The sequence below is a fragment of the Myxine glutinosa genome, chromosome 13, assembly GCF_964187855.1.
Source record: "Myxine glutinosa chromosome 13, kmMyxGlut1.1, whole genome shotgun sequence".
Classification (NCBI taxonomy): Eukaryota; Metazoa; Chordata; class Myxini; order Myxiniformes; family Myxinidae; genus Myxine; species Myxine glutinosa.
Genome location: NC_136273.1, coordinates 66,710,727 through 66,730,794, shown reverse-complemented (window position 1 = coordinate 66,730,794; position 20,068 = coordinate 66,710,727). Strand labels below are relative to the sequence as shown.

Below are 20,068 nucleotides of genomic sequence, written 5' to 3'. Positions count from 1 at the left end.
CACATCTTTCCATCGAGTCAGGCCCATCATCCTGCAATCATTCCAACTTTTAACCATTCCCATGTTCTCGCTTCATGGCTCAAACTCCATCAAGCCAATGGCAGCGCATCACCCAAACGTACTCCCATCAAATTTCTGCATTCTTGCTACATAATCATCAGAATTAAAATCGATGGAGAAGAAATCAAACGCAGCGTTTCCATGGGGTTAAATCCGTTAATGACATACATTTCACCATCTTTACTACAATTCACCAAATGTCCGTCCATCTGTCTGCTCCCAGGTACCGCAAAAACGGCTGAACCGATCGCAACGAAATTTTGGGTGGGTAATCCTGGGACCCCCCTGGAGTAAAATAGGCTATATTGTTTTTCCAATTACGAAAAATTTTCCAATTTCCCAGTTTTTCCAAACACGATGTAATAATATTTACCGATATGAACAGTGATGTGGCTTTTATTGAAATTCTACAAATACTGTTTAGATTTTGATGATTTGCGTGTGATATGATTTAACGGATGTTTATATAAATAGTTTAAAATAAAAAAAGCCTTCAATTTCTGATATTTTGCCTTTTCATTTGGGCCTCCAAATTGAAGCCCCCCGTCAGTAAGGCGGTACCGTTGCTAGTTATGTTAATTTATTGTTAATTGTCCATGAGTGCAAATCACAAGTGAAGCTTTCCAAACTGCCTCAACACTCGCTAGAGAAGTGAGATGAAGTACAGTCACGGAAAGAAGTGGCAAATGATTAAAGCAAATTTTATGTGGAAATCCAGTTAAAAATTGTTAAACTAAGTGCTGTTTTAAAGTTTCCATGGTGGAATAACAATAAAGTAAAATGTTTACGGTTTGCACCATGCGTTGGTTCTTAAAAGAGCTATTTGTATTATTTATACTTTAAAAGTAACTCCAAGGCAAAATAAAAGCAAGAAAAAGGGCAATCAGAGATTGCAAACCCTCGCCAGGATGTATTTTCAGTGGTTTTTAAGGCTTTTTTGTTAAAACAAATATGGCGGCCGAACCACGTGACCGATGACGTCATTACTTTTTTTCTAAACTAATTTATTCCTAGATTATGCTCAAGAAATTTCATCTTGATCGGATGAAGTTTTGTACTTGTCGAATTATGACGTCATAATGGAGGAAGCTATGACATCATCATTAACATATTTTATTCCCGATGGAGAGTTCTTCACAATGAGCCATGTCTCAATTTTATCTGTTCAGCGCTTCCAGAGATATAGAGGTGCAAATTTTTTGGTTTTTCAAAGATGGCGGCCAAACCATGTGACCGATGATGTCATAATTTTTTTTTAAATCTCCACCAGTTTATGCCGACATGGCACTCAAGAAATTTCATCTCGATTGGATGAAGTTTTGTACTTGTCGAATTATGACGTCATAATGGAGACACCAATGACATCATTAACATATTGTATTCCCCATGGAGAGTTCTTTACAATGAGCCACCTCTCAATTTTTTCTATTCAGAGCTTTCCGAGATATAGAGGTGCACATTTTTTCGATTTTTTCAAGATGGCGGACAAACCACGTGACCTATGACGGCATCATTTATCATTAAAAAATTATACAGTGGAGTTGCACCTATGGTGAAAATTTCCTGTCAATCGGACCAACAGTTGCAGAGAAAATCATATTTATTCGGTGCGGACAGACAAACAAACAAACAGACAAACAAACAAACAACACAAACAAACACACAAACAAACGGACTCAAATGCAATACCCTCTCCTCTGGCGAAGGTAATAAGAAAAGTAGGCCGAAACATTTCTGGCAGCATGTTCCGCCCATCGACAGGAGGAAGTACCTGAAACAAATGGGAAGCAGGATATACAAGAACTATAATTGGCTGGACAGAAGACCTAACCACCAGTGTTTTTCCGCATCCCTTGTGAATGCGGTAAAGTTTACATTTGTGAAACTGGCAGAACTTTCACTACTAGACTGAAAGGACATCAATCACATAATAGACGATGTGAATGGGAAAATCAGCAATAGTCCACTCTAAACTCCCCCCTTGCCCCTCCACTCCTAAACTCCCCCCTTGCCGTTCTCCTCCTGAACTCCCCCCTTGCCCCTCCCCTCCAAATCCCCCCCTTGCCCCTACACTCCTAAACTCCCCCCTTGCCCCTCCCCTCCTAAACTCCCCCCTTGCCCCTCCTCTTCTAAAGTCCCCCATCACTCCTCCCCTTCAAAACTCCCCCCCAACCCCTCCCATTCAAATCTCCTCCCATACCATTCCTCTCCAATTCTCCCTCCCCCCTCCTCCTCCTCCTCAAAGCTGCCTCCTTCCCTTCTACTTTCCTCTGCCCCCCCCCCCCCTCAAACAACCCCTCACTGTGCCTCATCCCTTCACCATCAAACCTTTCGTTCTCCTCGTCCTTCCCTTTCTTGTAACTCTTCTGTAATCTCTGACACACTATCAACTGCTCTCCCTACCTCCCCCTCTCATCCTTCATCCTACCCTACCTCTCCCCTCCCCTGTCCTGTACCCGATGCTCCCCCTCTCTCTTCATTAATGGTATGGACCTCAAACATCCAGGGCCTTCGCTCAAACCTGACTGATCTCTCCATACAGGTTGCTTCTGACAATCCAGACTTGATCTGCTCAACAGAAACTTTCCTCCTTCAAGATGTCTCTGATTCCTTAATATCTCTTCCTGGTTACTCCCTCCTCTGGTATGATAGACCTGAGCCTCATACTGGTGGTGGCGTGGCTATCTTTATCAAAAACTCTCTTCCTCACTCTCCTTGCACTGCCCTCTCTCCACCTCACACCCAGGAGTACCTCTGGCTACGGCTTCCGCTCCGCTCCCAACTTTTGGTCATATGTGTTCTGCACCGTCCTCCAAACAGTGATGACTCCATTTACATTTCACTGTCTGACAACATGGACCAACTTCTATCCACTCATCCCAACTCTCTCTTCCTCATATGTGGCGACTTCAACTGTCATCATGCCAGCTGGCTGGGCGTGGGTTCATCACTCACCAGCCATGGCACCTCAGCAAAGGACTTCTGCGACTCACTGGGATTGACACAATCTGTCAATTTCCCGACCCGGATCTCAGCCAATGGAGTATCTTCTCTTCTAGACTTGATTATGACTAACTTCCCTGCTCATGTCTGCTGCTCTTCTTCTGCCCCAATTGGTTCTTCTGATCATGTGCTTGTTAAAGTGGACATCTCTCTGGCCATTCTCAGAGAGCCTCCTCTGCGTCCACGAGTCTAGCATTTCATTCAGGCTGACTGGCACGGTCTTCAAGCAGCCATCAATTGTCTCGACTGGTCTCCCATCTCCACTGCCTCTGACATCAACTCATCCTGGGAATTCTTCCAAATCAAACTGCTCTCTCTCATGCACAGATTTATCCCATCTCGTCTTGAGTTGTCTTACCCTTCCTCCCATCCATGGTACACTGAATCTTGTGGTGAGGCAGTTGCCCTGAAACAACTTGCCTTTGCCTCTTGGAAGGCTAATCCAACTGAAGGCAATCTCAGTTCCTTCCACCAAGCTCGAAACAAGTGTGTGTCTACCCTCAGGAGTGCCAGGAAGCACTATCTCTCCACACTCAAGAATGAACTCTCAAACCTGTCTCCTTCCTCCAAATCCTGGTGGCGTCTGGTCAAATCCGTTTCTGGTGTTTGTTCCCCCTCCATCCCCTCCCTTACCTCAAATGGCTACACAGTTGACACCGCACGTGACAAAGATGAATGCCTCAACTCTGTGTTTACCTCAAAATCTTGTGTCCCAAACCCATCTCTCTCTGTTCCCACCTTAGCCAGTCGAACCCAACTGCTCCTGGACTCTGTGTCCTTCTCTCCTGACAAGGTGGAGGAGTTTTTGTCAAACCTCGACTCTGATTCTGCAACTGGACCAGACGGCATCAGCCCACGGGTCCTAAAATCCTGCTCTGCCACTCTATCTCACCCTCTCTCTGTTCTTTTCACCCTCTCTTTTGCTCAAGGTCATCTGCCAGCATCCTGGAAATCAGCAAACATTACCGCTTTACACAAAAAACGTACAAAAACAGATCCTTGCAACTACAGACCAATCAGCCTGCTCCCAATTATCAGCAAAGTCATGGAATCCATCATTGCTTCGGATATCAAATCCTTCCTCTTCTCCAATGGCTTGATCTACGATCATCAATATGGATTCAGACCAGGTCATTCTACTCTTGACATGCTGCTTCTGCTGTCTCAACTATGGATGGAGGTCCTCAATGCCAAACAGGAAATCAGAGCCGTCTCCCTTGACATATCACATGCCTTCGATACGGTCTGGCACCCAGCTCTGCTCACCAAACTCTCCTCCTATGGTATCCATGGAAATCTCCATGCATGGCTTGCGGACTTCCTCTCTGGTTGTAGACAACGTGTGGCCCTGAATGGATTTCTCTCATCTCCCCTTCCTGTTCAGGCTGGAGTTCCCCAAGGCAGTGTTTTGGGCCCTGTGCTTTTTCTGGTCTTTATCAATGATCTCTCTGACTCTCTGAAAAATCCTCTCCATCTCTTTGCTGATGACTCCACTCTCTGCCGCTCCATACCTCTTCCCTCAGATCGGCAGTCTGCAGCCTCCTCACTCTCTGAAGACCTGGACAAAATCACAGACTGGTCAAACAAGTGGAACATGTCTTTCAATCCTGACAAATCTCACACTCTTACTATGTCTCTCCGTAAAGATAGACTGGTCAACCCTCCCATCTACTTTCTCAACAATCCTCTCCAAGACGTTCTGTCGCTCAAGCTTTTGGGTCTCACTTTCTGCCATGATCTTTCTTGGGAAAACCACATTTCCAAGCTGGACTCCAAAGCCAGTCGCCGACTGGGCAGCCTCCGTCGTGCAAAGTCCTTCCTCGGCACACCTGAGCTCCTCACCACATGCAAGGCTTTCATCTGTGGCTCAATGGAATCTTGTTCTCCCCTATGGGCTGGTGCCCCTGCCTCACACCTAGCTCAGATTCACGCTGTTGAAACCGAAGCTTTCAGAATCATTGTAATCTCCCGTGATGAAGCTATCTCCGAGGGCCTTTCACTCACTCACCGCAGACAGATAGATGGTCTTTCTGTCTTCTACCGACTCCTCTCCGGCCTTGCTCCCCCAGCTCTCTCAGTGCTTTGTCCCCCAAATATTCCTACAGGTCGCACTAGATCTGCCAGCAACCCTCTGATGGTTAAACTTCCGAAATCTCGGCTCTCTGCTCAACTTCACTCTTTCATTCCTCTTTTCTCCCGCCTCTGGAACAAACTCCCACACTCCCTTCAATCCCACTCCTCCCTCCAGGTCTTTAAAACAGCTGTTCACCACCATCTCTTATCTTTCCCCATCCAAAAGCTTGATCTTTTCTACCCCCACTAATTCACCCCAGATCCACCTTGTTTTAAATTCCAACTTCTTTCCTGGAAGTCCTGGCAGTGTCCATATGTTTTATACCTCTACCACCCCCCCCCCTTCCCATGCCTCCCCCCCCCCCAAAGCCCTCTCCCTCCCACAGACCTCTCGATGTCCCTGCTCTCAGATGTTGTGTTTGTGTTCCTCCCCCTCTCGCCCCATCTTGTCTACCGTTCCCCATGTTATATGTTTTATGTGTCGGTTTGTCTTTCTGTGTGATTAATGTTAGCTCTTTCACGAGCCTCGATCTTGTGAACAAAAAAGAAAAAAAAAAAAAAAAGTCAATCATGCACAGATCAATAATTAATCATCGCATAATATAGAGGACAGGAAAATCGGAGAAGCTATGTAGTTTCATCTACATCACCCCCAAGAAAACGGGCTACCCGTTAGCGATATCTGGCTCTCCCTCATTAACAAGCAGACACCTACCAACATACAGTGCAGTCAGAAAGTATTCAGACCCCTTCACTTTTTTCACATTTTGTTATGTTGCAGCCTTATGCTGAAATCGTTTAAATTCATTTTTTCCCTCATCAATCTACACTCAATACCCCATAATGACAAAGAGAAAACAGGATTTTAGAAAGTTTTGCAAATTTATTAAAAAGAAAAAAACTGAAATATCACATTGACATAAGTATTCAGACCCTTTGTTATGACACTTGAAATTTAGCTCAGGTGCCTCACATTTCTCTTGATCATCTTTGAGATGTTTCTACGCCTTGATTGGAGTCCACCTGTGGTAAATTCAATTGATTGGACATGATTTGGAAAGGCACACACCTGTCTATATAAGGTCTCACAGCTGACAATGCATATCAGAGCAAGAACCAAGCCATGCGGTCGAAGGAACTGCCTACAGAGCTCAGAGACAGGATTGTGTCGAGGCACAGATCTGGGAAAGCCTACAAAAACATCTCTGCTGCATTGAAGGTTCCCAAGAGCACAGTGGCCTCCATAATTCTTAAATGGAAGAAGTTTGGAACAAACAGGACTCTTCCTAGAGCTGGCCGCCGGCAAAACTGGTCAATCGGGGGAGAAGGGCCTTGGTAAGAGAGGTGAACAAGAACCCGATGGTCACTCTGGCTGAGCTCCAGAGATCCTGTGTGGAGATGGGAGAAACTTCCAGAAGGACAACCATCACTGCAACACTCCACTGATCTGGGCTTTATGGCAGAGTGGCCAGACGGAGGCCTCTCCTCAGTGAAAGACACATGAAAGCCCACTTGGAGTTTGCAACAAAGCACCGAAAAGACTCTCAGACTGTGAGAAACAAGATTCTGTGGTCTGATGAAACCAAGATTGAACTGTTTGGCTTCCGTCTGGCCACTCTGGCCACTCTTCCAAAATCATAAATTTTCATCTGAAAAACCATCAATTTTCATCTGATTGACTTGGAAATTGAAAAGCTGTATATTGAGTCACTAAATTGGGAAACATCCTATTTTTGAGGTCAAAAGTTCAAAGGTCAACTCAAGGTCAAACTTCCAAAATCATCATATTTTCATCTGAAAAACCGTCAATTTTCATCTGCTTGGCTTGGAAATTGAACAGCATTTGCACATTGTGTCACAAATAGGAAAAGTAACTATTTTGGTGACTGAATTCAACCACTAAGTATTTGTGAGGTCAACATTGGCCAAAAGGTCAACATAGGCCAAATTTCTAAAATCCTCAATTTTCATCTAATTGACTTGAAATTTGAAGAGGACTTGCATAACCGGTCACTGAATTCAACCACCAAGTATTCTTGAGGTCAACATAGGTCAAAAGGTCAACATAGGCCAAATTTCGAAAATCCTCAATTTTCATCCGATTGACTTGAAATTTGTAGATGACTTGCATATCTGGTTACTGAATTCAACCTCTAAGTATTTTTGAGGTCAACATAGGTCAAAAGGTCAACATAGGCCACATTTCTAAAATCCACAATTTTCAACCGATTGACTTGAAAATTGAACAGCATTTGCACATTGAGTCACTAAATAGGGAAACTATCTATTTTTGAGGTCAAAAGGTCAAAGGTCAACTCAAGGTCAACCTTCCAAAGTCATCATTTTTCATCTGAAAAATCGTCACTTTTCTTCCTGTTTGATCAACAGCTTTGATCAACAAAGCAAAGAGATAGAGAGGATTTTCCAGAGAGTCGGAGAGATCATTGATGAAGACCAGAAATAGCACAGGGCCCAGAAATAGCACAGGGAATTATTTGATTCATTACTTAATTACATATTATCGATTAATTATGTACTTATTTATTTTCTTTCACATCTGGGAAATATGTCAGGCACCTTTTGCGCTAGGAAGCTGATATTCGGACATGACATTGACCAAGTGATGTGGCTATAAAGGATATTTTTGATGTATTGATTAATCAATTCATCACTTCATTATTTATTGATTATTCAATTAATTAATTATTTTTCCGATTAATGACTTACTTCATTATTTTTGAAAAAGTTACAGCTCTGGATGAAACACTGGTGGTTGAGGTATGTTATTAGCCAATTAATTAAGAAATTTTTTTACGATTAATGTTTATTGATTTTAATTACGCAATTAATCAATCAATTATTGTACACCTCTGCCACCCAATACTGCTTCTATATGCTGCACGGCGGTATCACCGGGCGTCAAAGGCTCGCCGGCAATGCCGTGCTGGAGGATGTTATTTATGTATTTGGCATGGGGGTGGTGGTGTTGAATGTATCTGTACTTGTTTATATATATTTTTATCAAGGCCTAAACATAATGATCACCTCTCTTGCAGCACACCTTTTTTCTCCACCGCTGAAGGCTCGTGGAGATCATGTATATATATGCTGTACACAGAACAAGGACATTATGAGACATCGGTGTACTTTGGCACGAGTTACAAAGACATTAATAGCCAATGAACACATCGACAGAGTAAACCCATTTTAATGTTGGATGAGACTCATGAGCTGTGTTTGGATGGGAAAGCCAACCAGGAAAACGTACTCTCGCCAATTGCCGTGTTGTGTCTGGGACTCAGATAAATGTGCAAAGATAAGCAGTCAATACACAATAAAAATTGACAGGCCACGGTAAATGGTCTGGAGTAATTGGAGATAATGAGAATTATTATTTTACAACCTTAAACCTGTGATTCTGTGGGAAATACAATCAACAAATGAAAATTAAATTATCAACGCTAATCGAAATTGTATCAGGGAAGATATTGGAAGCATTGTAAAAGACTTCAGCTCAAAATACAATTTGTGAAAGTTTAATATAAGTAAGAATGAGGTTTAAGTTAAATATAAGGGAAGATATGATTAAAATAAAGAGGTAAAGGTGGAGTGAACTAATGGTTTGATGGAGGAGGTAAATAATGGAGGGGGTGGACTAGGGCTGATAGGATTGGACCATAGAGTTTTGCATGGGATGTGTGGGCTGGACAATAAAAAATACCCTGTCAGGTACTTGCGTAATTTGGCAAGTATACTCTCAACTTACATGGTACATTCCTACATTTCCAGGTAAATTCCTAACTTGTCAGGTACATTTCTAGCTTGCCAGGTTAATTCCTAGATCTCCAGGTAAATTCCTAGGTTGTTCGGTATATTCTTAACTTAACAACTTCCTTTCTTAGGTAGGTTCTTACCTTTCCAGGTATATTTATAGCTTAACAGATACATTCCTATCTTGCCAGGTATATTCTTAACTTGCTAGGTAAATTATGAGATTTCCACGCATGTTCTTTGCTTTCCAAGTATGTTCTTAGCTTGTTAGGTATTGTTATGAATTTTGGGGTAGAGTGATATATAGATTCAGGTAGATCTGTATAGGTAGAAGCTCCGATGATCGGGGGTAGGAAAATCCATTTTGATGTACATAAGTCAGGAACCTGTTCAGCCCGGATGTCGGATTAAGCTTGTATATTTTTGGTCATACGAGGATGGCCTTGTGCTAATTATTGTAGGGGTTATGCTAATTCCCCTGTTCGTGAGAACTTGTGATTTATCCTTCATCCCATATGGCAACGCACATAGACTCTAGGCAGGCCCAAAAGCACCACACACACTAATTAAATTCGCACACACACTAATTAAATTCCCCCCCACAATAAAACTAACCAGAACCCAGATGACACACTTGGGCCGACAACCCTGACTGAGCAACACACATCGCTCAGGCAGGCCGAGAGCCACACCCAGAAGGACTCGCTATTGGGCGGGAGTTGACCAGTGGAAGGCCAGAGTAAGGAAGGACTTGTGATCGGCCAGGGGCAGAGAAATGAGCGACCCACTGATTGGTAGAAGGAAACGATGGACTGATTGGCCACCGGCCGATGGCATGAGGAGGAGAGCGTGAAGCGCTCGGCCAATGGTGAAGGACTGACGTGGGAAGAACTTTCTAGAGGTCAAGAGGCAACGGACTGACTTGAAGGGAGGACTGATGACATCAGGAGACAGGACGTAAAAATCACGGCTGGCGGCATTTTCCCCCTCTTGTTTTGGATCCCTTTGCGTCCGGACGTCGTTCTTCTCCTTGCCTTGGACTCCCTTGCCTTCTCTCTCGCTTGGCCCTCACGCATTCCTTGCCATCGACTCTCTCCTCTTGGTTATCCTCTTGGTTCTCATTGGCGAGCGACGGTGTGCGGGACGTGACCTGTGGTTGGAACGAGGGGAGCTGTGGATCATTCTCTCACTCACACGACCTGCCTGGAGGGGGCGCGGATGTGCCTCGAGCACACGAGGGAACGGAGGCCTAGCAGCGCAGGAAAAGGCGGTTCCCGCCAATGACCGTACGGTTCCCGCCAACGCACCGGATGAGCCAACGAACCCTAACGAGACCCCGAGTGGTTGAGCTAAGCACACACACACACACACACACACACACACACACACACACACACACACACACACACACACACAGCACTTTTATTTTCAGTTATATTCTCCCCTCGTGTGTGTTATACGTCTGGTGTGGGAGCGCTCCATTTTAGGGCATTTATTTAACCGGCGCATTTCCTTGTTATCGGGTTCCGTAAATAAATCCTTTTATTATTTTTCCCTGTACATTTTAACCAGTTCCCGTTTGAGTTACTTTTCACAGGATGAAGACATCAGCGAGGCTGTCCAGGTAATCGCCTCCAGCTTCTTCTTCTTCTTTCTTCCCCCCGCGTGGAGATATAAAATCAGCTATTGCATTGAACGCTTCCATCAACGCTCGCTTTGGCTATTCGTGATTTCCCGGTCTTCGCCAAGGGGAATCACAGGACAGTATATTCATAGCTTACTCAGTACAATCCGAGCTTGCCAGGTACATTCCAAGCTTGCCATGTATATTCGTAACTTGCTAGATACATTCTAAGCTTAACAGGTGCATTCCTAGCTTGTCAGGTACATTCCCACCCTCCTAGGTATATTCTTAACTTGTTAGGCAAATTATTAGCTTGCCACATATATATCCTTAGCTTTCCAGGTACGTTCTCAGCTTGTGAGGTATATTCATAGATTACCAGGTGCAATTCGAGCTAGCCAGTTATATCCCTAGCTTACCAGGTAGGTATATTCTTAACTTGCAAGGTAAATGGTCAGCTTTCCAAGTACTGTATGTTCCTAGCTTCGTCCGTATAATCATAGTTTGCCAGGTACATTGCAAGCTTGCCATATATATTATTAACTTGCTAGGTAAATTATTAGCTTGCCAGGTACATTCTAAGCTTGCCACATAGATTAATAGCTTGCCACGTATATTCTTAACTTGCTCGATAAATTATTAGCTTACCATATGTGCTCTTAGCTTTCCATGTACGTTCTCATCTTGTAAGGTATAATCATAGCTTACTATGCACATCACTAGTTTGCCAGGTATATTCTAAACTTGCTTGGAAAGTTCTGAGCTTGCCATATACAGTGCCTTCAGAAAGTATTCACAACCCTTGACGTTTTTCACATTTTGTTGTGCGACAGCCTGAATTTAAAATGGTTAAAATTGAGATTATTTTGTCACCGATCTAAATATAATACCCCATAATGTCAGTGGTGTAGTGTGGTGCTATGCGCACGACTTGTCTTGCCAATAAAGGAAGCAACAACGAACGTAATCAAAAGAGTCTTCATTCTAAGGATCACACTATAGCACTGCCGTGCTCGGGGCTGTGTGCCCCGTGTATATCCCAAGGCCACGCCTACCCCTCGGGCGTGGCCGACACCCTCCTGGTGCGCGGAATGATGTCATCGCACCAGCGAGCCATCGTGTCCGCCACACGCGCCCCCCCCCCGAATTCCCGCGCACCTGAAGGGTCAGTTTGCGGGGCAAACGGATGACCCGGCCGAAGCGCCCTCTGGCGGCTGGCGGCGTCTGGGATGCCGGGATGCCACCGGCTGCACCTGGGATGGGTGCCGGACCGGGGGGCGGCGTGCCGGCGGGGTTGGGTGGTGCCGGGGGTCTGCCCGCCGGGGGGCGGCCCCGACGCGGGGGCTGAGCCACTGGCGGGGAGTGGTCCACATCAAGGTGGGCCGGTTTGAGGTGGTCCACGGACACGCGGTCAGGAGTACCGCCGATGTCCAGGGTGAAGTGCTTCGCCCCGGTCTCCAGCATGCGGAGGGCCCATCGTACGGGGGCCGCAGCGGTGTCCGGTGGGCGTCATGTCGGACGAACACGTACTCCGCCGTGCGAAGCTCCGGGGCGACGTGCGTTGGCGGGCGCCCATGGTGCGCCGTCGGCACCGGGGTGAACCTCTGGGCGGTCTCCTGCAGCGCGGAGCACTGCTGCGCCGCGGACCATGGTGCCGTGGAGTCGCGGAGGAACTCGCCTGGCACGCGCAGCGGTTGTCCGAAGACCAACTCCACCGCGGAAGCGCGCAGGTCGTCCTTGGGCGCCGTCCGGAGGCCCAGCAGGACCCAGGGGAGCCTGTCGACCCAGCCGCCGTCGCGGAGGGTGGCCCGGAGCACGGCCTTTAAGGAGCGGTGGAAACGCTCGCACAGGCCATTGGCCTGGGGATGATAGGCCGTGGTACGGTGCAGCTGGACACCGAGCCCCCGCGCGACCGCCCCCCAAAGCTCTGAGGTGAACTGGGGGCCGCTGTCGGACGAGATGTCCGAGGGGGCGCCGAACCGGGCAACCCAGGTGGCGATGAACGCCTGCGTGACGTCCGCCGCCATCGTCGCCGCCAAAGACACGGCCTCCGGCCACCGGGTGGTGCGGTCCACCATGGTGAGGACGTGGGGGGAAACCGCGCGAGGGGGGCAGAGGTCCCACCAAGTCCACGTGAACGTGGTCGAACCGATGTTCGGGCACCATAAACGGGGCCAACGGGGCCCAGGTGTGGCGGTGCACTTTCGCGCGCTGGCACGTGAGGCACGTCCTGGTCCAATCGCGGACGACCTTCTGGAGGCCATGCCAGACGAACTTGTCGGCGACCAGCCTCTGGGAGGCCTTTGTGCCTGGGTGGGACAGGCCGTGGATGGCGTCAAAAACCCGCGCCCGCGGGCACGATGGGGCGAGGCCGCCCGAGGGAGACGTCACACAGGAGGGCCATGCCCGCGCCATCAAACGGCACCTCGGTGACGCGGAGGCCCGTGACGGCGGTCCGCAAGGCCTGGACGTCGGGGTCGGTGGTCTGGTCCGCCGCCATCCGGGCATAGTCGATGCCGAGGTGGACCGCGTGGGCGAAGGACCGGGAAAGGCAATCCGCCACCGGGTTGTCCTTCCCCGCGACGTGCCGGATGTCCGTCGTGTACTCGGACACGGCCGAGAGGTGATGCTGCTGCCGGGCCGACCACGGCTCGGCGACCTTGGCCATCGCGAAGACCAGGGGCTTGTGGTCGACGAAGGCCGTGAACGAACGGCCCTCGAGCAGATGGCGAAAGTGCCTGACCGCCAGGTGAAGCCCGAGCAACTCGCGGTCGAAGGTACTGTACCGGCGTTCGTGCGGGCGCAGCTGCCGGCTGAAAAACGCCAGCGGTTGCCAAGCTCCACGCACCCATCGCTCGTGCACCGCGCCCACCGCGTCGTCCGACGCGTCGGTGGTGAGGGCGATCGGTGCATCGGGCGCCGGGTGCGCGAGCATGGTGGTGTTAACCAGGGCGAGCCTCATGCCCGCGAACGCCGCGTCCATCTGCTCGGTCCAAACGACGTCACCTTTGCCCGGCTTCCCCCGGAGCGCCTCGTGCAGGGGGCGGAGGAGCTGGGCGATGCAGGGCAGGAAACGGTGGTAAAAGTTTACCATGCCCAAGAACTCCTGGAGCCCCTTGATCGTGCAGGGGCGCGGAAACCCCTTGACCGCCTCCACCTTTGCTGGTAAGGGGATGGCCCCGTGCCTGGTGACGCGGTGCCCCAAAAAGTCGATCTCGGCGACGCCGAACCGGCACTTGGCGGGGTTCACGATCAGGCCATGCTGGCCCAGGTGTTCGAAGAGCGTGCGGAGATGGCGGAGGTGCTCTTCACGGGACGCGCTTGCGACGAGGATGTCGTCCAGGTAGACAGAGACGAAATCCAGGTCACGCTAGACGCTGTCCATCAGACATTGGAACGCCTGAGCCGCATTCTTCAAACAGAAGGGCATCCGAAGGAATTCAAAGAGGCCAAATGGCGTTATGACGGCCGTCTTCGGGATGTCCTCCGGTCTGACGGGGACCTGGTGGTAGCCGCGTATGAGGTCCACCTTGGAGAACCAGGACATGTTCGCCAACCGGGCGGAAAAGTCCTGGATGTGGGGGACCGGGTAACGGTCAGGGGTGGTGGCATCGTTGAGGCGGCGGTAGTCCACGCACAGCCGCCATCCCCCCACCAGGCTTCGGCACGATGTGTAGCGGCGACGCCCAAGCACTCTTGGAGTGCCGCACGATGCCCAGCCGCTCCAGCGTAGCGAACTCCGCTCTCGCCACCGCGAGCTTCGTTGGTTCGAGGCGGCGGGCCCGGGCGTAGACCGGTGGCCCAACGGTGGGTATGTGATGTTCCACACAGTGCTTTACGGCCACCGCCGAGAAGGTGGGCTGCGTGAGGGCCGGGAAACTGGCGAGGAGGCGGATGAACTCATCCGCTGCCGGGAGGGTACAAACCAACCTCCCCGGACCGAACCGCTCAGCAAGCCGCTTGGCGAGCCGCTCAGTGAGCCACTCAGTGAGCCGCTCAACGAGCTGCTCAGCGCGCAAGCAATCGAGCTGAACGTTTCGGCCTGGATGAGGCGTCTGTTCTGTACGTCTACCAACAACCCATTTGCACAGAGGAAGTCTGCACCGAGCAATGCCATGGGCACGCTGGCGGTTACGAATGTCCACGTGAAACGTTGCCCTCCGAACCGCAGGGAGAGGCAGTGCTTCCCGAATGTGCATATGGGTGTTCCGTTGACTGCAAGCAACGCGGGGCCCCGGCCCGCGGTGTGCTTGTCGGACGTAGAGGCAGGGATAACGCTCACCTGTGCACCCGTGTTGCATAGGAAGCGGCGCCCGGACAAGGTGTCCGTTATAAAAAGAAGGCTGCCGGAATGGCCGACGCTCAGGGCCGCTACCGAGCGCTGGCTTGGCAGTTTCCCGACTTGCCGAACGAGCACGGCGGGTGACAATTCCTCGCCTTGTGGCCAAACCTGGCGTGGAAATGGCGGAGGCCGCGGTTTTCGCGTTGGTGGTGGGCGGGGCGTGGCGGCGGCCACGCGGTGTGCATCAGCCTCGGGATCCACGAGGTGTGGTGCATCAGCATCAGCATCAGCCCCGTGATCCGCGATGGCCGCACCGAAGCTCGCCCGCATGTCACACGCTGCGAAAAACCTGTCGGCCTCGACGGCCAGCGCGCGGGGCTCCTTTATCTTGGAACCGGCCAACGCAAGGCATACCTGGGCCGGTAGCTGGCGTAAAAAGAGCGCCCAGAATAAAAAATCCGGTGCTTTGTCCCCCAGAGCAACAGCATATGGTCCATTCGGACCGATGGTCGCGTGTCGCCGAGGGCGGGAAGGTCCGGGAGATGGACGGCCCTTTCGTCCTGTGTGAGGCCGAACATGGCGATGAGGCGACGCTTGAGCGCCTTGTATCTGTGGTCGGCCGGTGGGTTCTGCAGGACGGACACGACTCGGGCGGCTGTGCCGGGCCCGAGGGCGGCGATGACGTGGAAATAGCGCGTCTCGTCCGCCGTTATTCCACGAAGCCGAAACTGGGCTTCTGCCTGCATAAACCATATCTCCGCCTGAGCTTCCCAAAACTCGGGGAGTTTCAACGCTACCGCGTTGCTGCTCGTCATGGCGCGTTCTGTAGTTCAGCGTCGGCTGAACCAGTCGAGGTCACCAATGTAGTGCGGTGCTATGCGCACGACTTGTCTTGCCAATAAAGGAAGCAACAACGAACGTAATCAAAAGTCTTTATTCTAAGGATCACACTATAGCACTATAGCTCACATCACACTATAGCTGTGTGCCCCGTGTATATCCCGAGGCCACGCCTACCCTTCGGGCGTGGCCGACACCCTCCTGGTGCGCAGAATGATGTCATCGCGCCAGCGAGCCATTGTGTCCGCCACAGTGGAATATATTTTTTAGAAATGATTCTAAAAGATAATTAAAAATGAAATACAGTCAGACCCCACTATTCACGGCTCCGCTATTCGTGGGTGATAAAATGCGACCTTTTTCTCTATTCATGGAAAAGTATCCTACAAATTATTATTTTTTTAACCCTTGGATGCATTTATTGGGCCGCAGGGGCCCACAAGGTTTTTTTTGTTGCAAAAACGATGTTGAACAAAAAAAATTTGGAAGGAGCCTCATTTTCACCGACTTTAGTGTTGTTACACAAAATTCAGTGACATAAAAAAAAATTAAATAAGGATCGTGGGAAAATCTTCATTCTTCACTTATAACATGAAAATCCTACACGAATGCAGGCCTGGGGCCTTCGAGGCCACACATAAATGTTGATGTACTACTATGTTATATCATTATTTTCTTAATGTGAGCCTCATTAATCATTATAGGCTTCTATAACTTGGTTACAAATAATTCAGTGACAAAAATATGAAAATTTTAATTCAGGTTCATGGGAAAAGCTTAATTCTTCATTCATAACACTAATGCAGGCATGGGGCATTAGAGGCGCCTCATAATTTTTCTTGTGTTATATCCATGTTATATAATATTTTTGCTTTGAATGAGCCTTCTTGTATGCTCCTATAACTTGGATATAACTAATTTGATGGAATAAATATATAAATATTTCATTCAGATTTGAGGTAAAACCTTCATTCATAACACATTACACATTACCCATAACACATTACACATTACTCATAACACATTACACATTACCCATAACACATTACACATTACCCATAACACATTACACATTACCCATAACACATTACACATTACCCATTACACATTACCCATTACACATTACAAACCAGATGGAATTCATAGAATACTTACCCTGCGCAGTCAACTTCTTGCGAGCCAACTCTTCTGTTTTTGGACATTTTTTTATTTGATCCAATATGGCTGCCAGACCACGTGAGCGATGACATCATAAATTTAACTAACTATAATTCACCAAATGTCCGTCTGTCCGTCTGTCCATCTGTCCGTCTGTTCGCAGGTAACGCAAAAACGGCTGAACCGATCGCAAAGATATTTTGGGTGGGTAATCCTGGGACCCTCTGGAGTAAAATAGGCTATATTGTTTTTCCAATTTCAGCTTTGGCTTCCAGCATTTTCCGGTTTGGACTCCTACATAACGTTATTTTCCCGGGTACTGCACACACGGCTACACCGATCGCTGCACAGCTGCACCGCATGGCTGCACAGATCGGCTGCACCGATTGGACTCGGTGACCTCAGACAAAGACCTTTTATAAGGACATGGGTTGAATCACTGCTTGAGAGAATGCCAACCCCCTCCCCACCATCACGGTCGTCTCTCCAACTCACAATCCCACAAGATATGCGGAAAGGATGACACAAAACCAATTAACATCTTTTTGATTCGTATATAAACATCATGAAAAGTAAATAATGACCTCGGCCAAAGTTCAAACGATGTGGGTTTAATCTCTACATGGCAGAATTCCACATAGCTATGTGGGCGGTGTATAAGCTAACAGATCGCTGTCTCCATCAATCTTGCCAAGGCCGTAACACCTATTGGCTCAAAATCCTTTTAACTGTTGACTTGGTAGTTTTTACAATGAAGGGAACATGCATCGGGAGTACAAACTAGATGGTGATTGTGAATGTGACAGCTCTAAGGCGTCTTTCGCTTCGCATCGAATTATTCATTACATTCATTACATTCATTCATTCATTTAATGATCATTACGCTCATTATTACGCTCATTAAACGTTCATTAAACATCAAACGTTCATTAAACGATTACGGAAATAAAAACGAAAAACATTACGAAATTACTTTCACACCGTCACAGCAAACACTACCGTGAACACAAACATCGTCACAATATCGTCACAATGAAAACATCGTCACAAACGTTACATTACGTAATTCAAACTGTGAACACATTGAATATTGGAGAGCCCATTGCCCAAATTTGAAACACGATGGAATAATATTTACCGATATGAACAGTGATGTGGCTTTAATTGAAATTCTCCAAATACTGTTGATTTTGATGATTTGCGTGTGATATGATTTAACGGATGTTTATATAAATCGTTTAAAATAAAAAAAGCCTTCAATATCTGATATTTTGCGTTTTCATTTGGGCCTCCCAATTGAAGCCCCACCCATAGGGCGGGCAGCGTTGATAGTATTCTCTAATATAATTGTTGCATAGATCACACTCAATACATTTAAAACTGATCAGACTAAGCGTTGTCCCTCTCGAATTATACCTCATAATTATGGTCAATGACATCATCGTTAACAACACCTATTCCCCATATGGAGTTCTTTACAATGAGCCACGTTTCAATTTTTTCCATGCAGCGGTTTTGGAGATATAGAGGTGCAACATTTTTTGGTTGTTCCAAGATGGCGCCTGCACCACATGACCTATGACATCATGGTTATCATGAAAATATTCTGCAGGAGGAGGCGCTCTCCTATGGTGAAAATTTTGTGCCCATCAGACCAACAGTTGCTGAGAACAAAAATTCACAATGATCGGATAAGTGTTGTACTTGTCGAATTATGACATCATAACGAAGGCACCGATGACATCATCATTAAAAAATCTTATACCCCAAGGGGAGTACTTGACAATGAGCCATGTTTCAATTTTTCCATTGAGCGGTTTGGGAGATATAGAGGTGTAACGTTTTTCCAAGTTGGCGTCCGTACCACGTGACCTATGACGTCATAATTATGAATAAAAAAATTCTGCAGGTGGAGGCGCTTCTATGGTAAACTTTTGTGTCAATCGGACCAACGGTTGCCGAGAAAATGAATTTTTAAAATGTAGACACGTATGGCACATGGCACACGTACGGCACACTGCACACGTACACAAGTGAATGCTTAACCCTGCTTTTCGCTTAGCGGGCGCAGGGTAATTACACATTACACATTACACATTAACATAATAAGTAAATAAAATGCCCGGGCCTCCCAGGACTGCATTGATGTAGGATTTTTGACAATGTTGTAGACATATACATTCGAAATAAAAGGATCAGTGAATCATATTTTTTGAGCAAATATTCCTCCATGAGCCTCAGCTTTTTAGAGGAAAAAGGTTGAAAAACCAAGAACAAAAGATTTGTTTTGCAAGAAAAAAAAAAGATTCATTACTTGTATGGGATTCTTCAAAATAATAGGATCAATGATTCACATTTTTTGAGCAAATGCACATCCATGAGCATCGACATGGATTGAAAAAGGATATGAAAGAAAAAAACAATATTAAAAAAAAAAAAACTACGCGAACACATCCGATGGACCTCCGAGGCCCAATGGCTGCATTTATGTAGGATTTTTGACGCCTGCATCTAAGGGTTGATATTCGCAACCATGTTCCATGAAATCGCGGTTTATTTTTTTTGTTTTCCTATTCGCAGCCGTGGTCCGCGAATTCGTGGTTTTTCAGGGGCGCAAAAAAAAAAATACACAAGCCGCTAGCTTGACCCATTTATAAAACCCATCTTTCACCAACCATGCATAAAGCAGCTGGACATGCGCACCATGAGTCACGAGCATGACCTGATTCTACATTCATTGCTGTGTCCTTTGTGTTTTCATGGCTTTCATGGCCACAAATTTTAGCCGCACTATAATAAAGAGCTTCGCGGTATCTTACACCAGCTGCACAACATGTCATCCCAATGAGTTACGGTACAGAACAAAACACTCCACAGTATCAGAGCAAATAACCTTTGTAAGTCTCCCTTTTCCCCCATTGAAACTGGCATGGCATGCATTCACGGATTTTTATCGACATTTGTGGGATTTGCCTCACCATTTCCGGGATTTTCGACCTTCGCGGATTATCATCGACATTCTCGGGATTTGCCTCACCATTCGCAGATTTTGCCTCGCCATTCGTGGTTTGTTCCTCTCTATTCGCGGATTTTCACGACTCGGGAACCTATCCCCCCTTTTTCCATTGAAACAATGCCCCGCTATTTGCTGTTTCACATTCGCAGATTTTCCAGAAACGTATCCCCCGCGAATAGCGGGGTCCCATGAAACAGAAATATCTAATTTACATACAATAAGTATTCAACCCATGAGTCAA

General features: G+C 47.5%; 1 protein-coding gene across 2 annotated transcripts in view; it reads right to left on the bottom strand.

Moving 5' to 3' along the window:
- Positions 1–20,068, bottom strand: part of LOC137439001 (schwannomin-interacting protein 1) — a 322,566-nt gene that overhangs the window by 293,335 nt on the left and 9,163 nt on the right. The window lies entirely within an intron of this gene.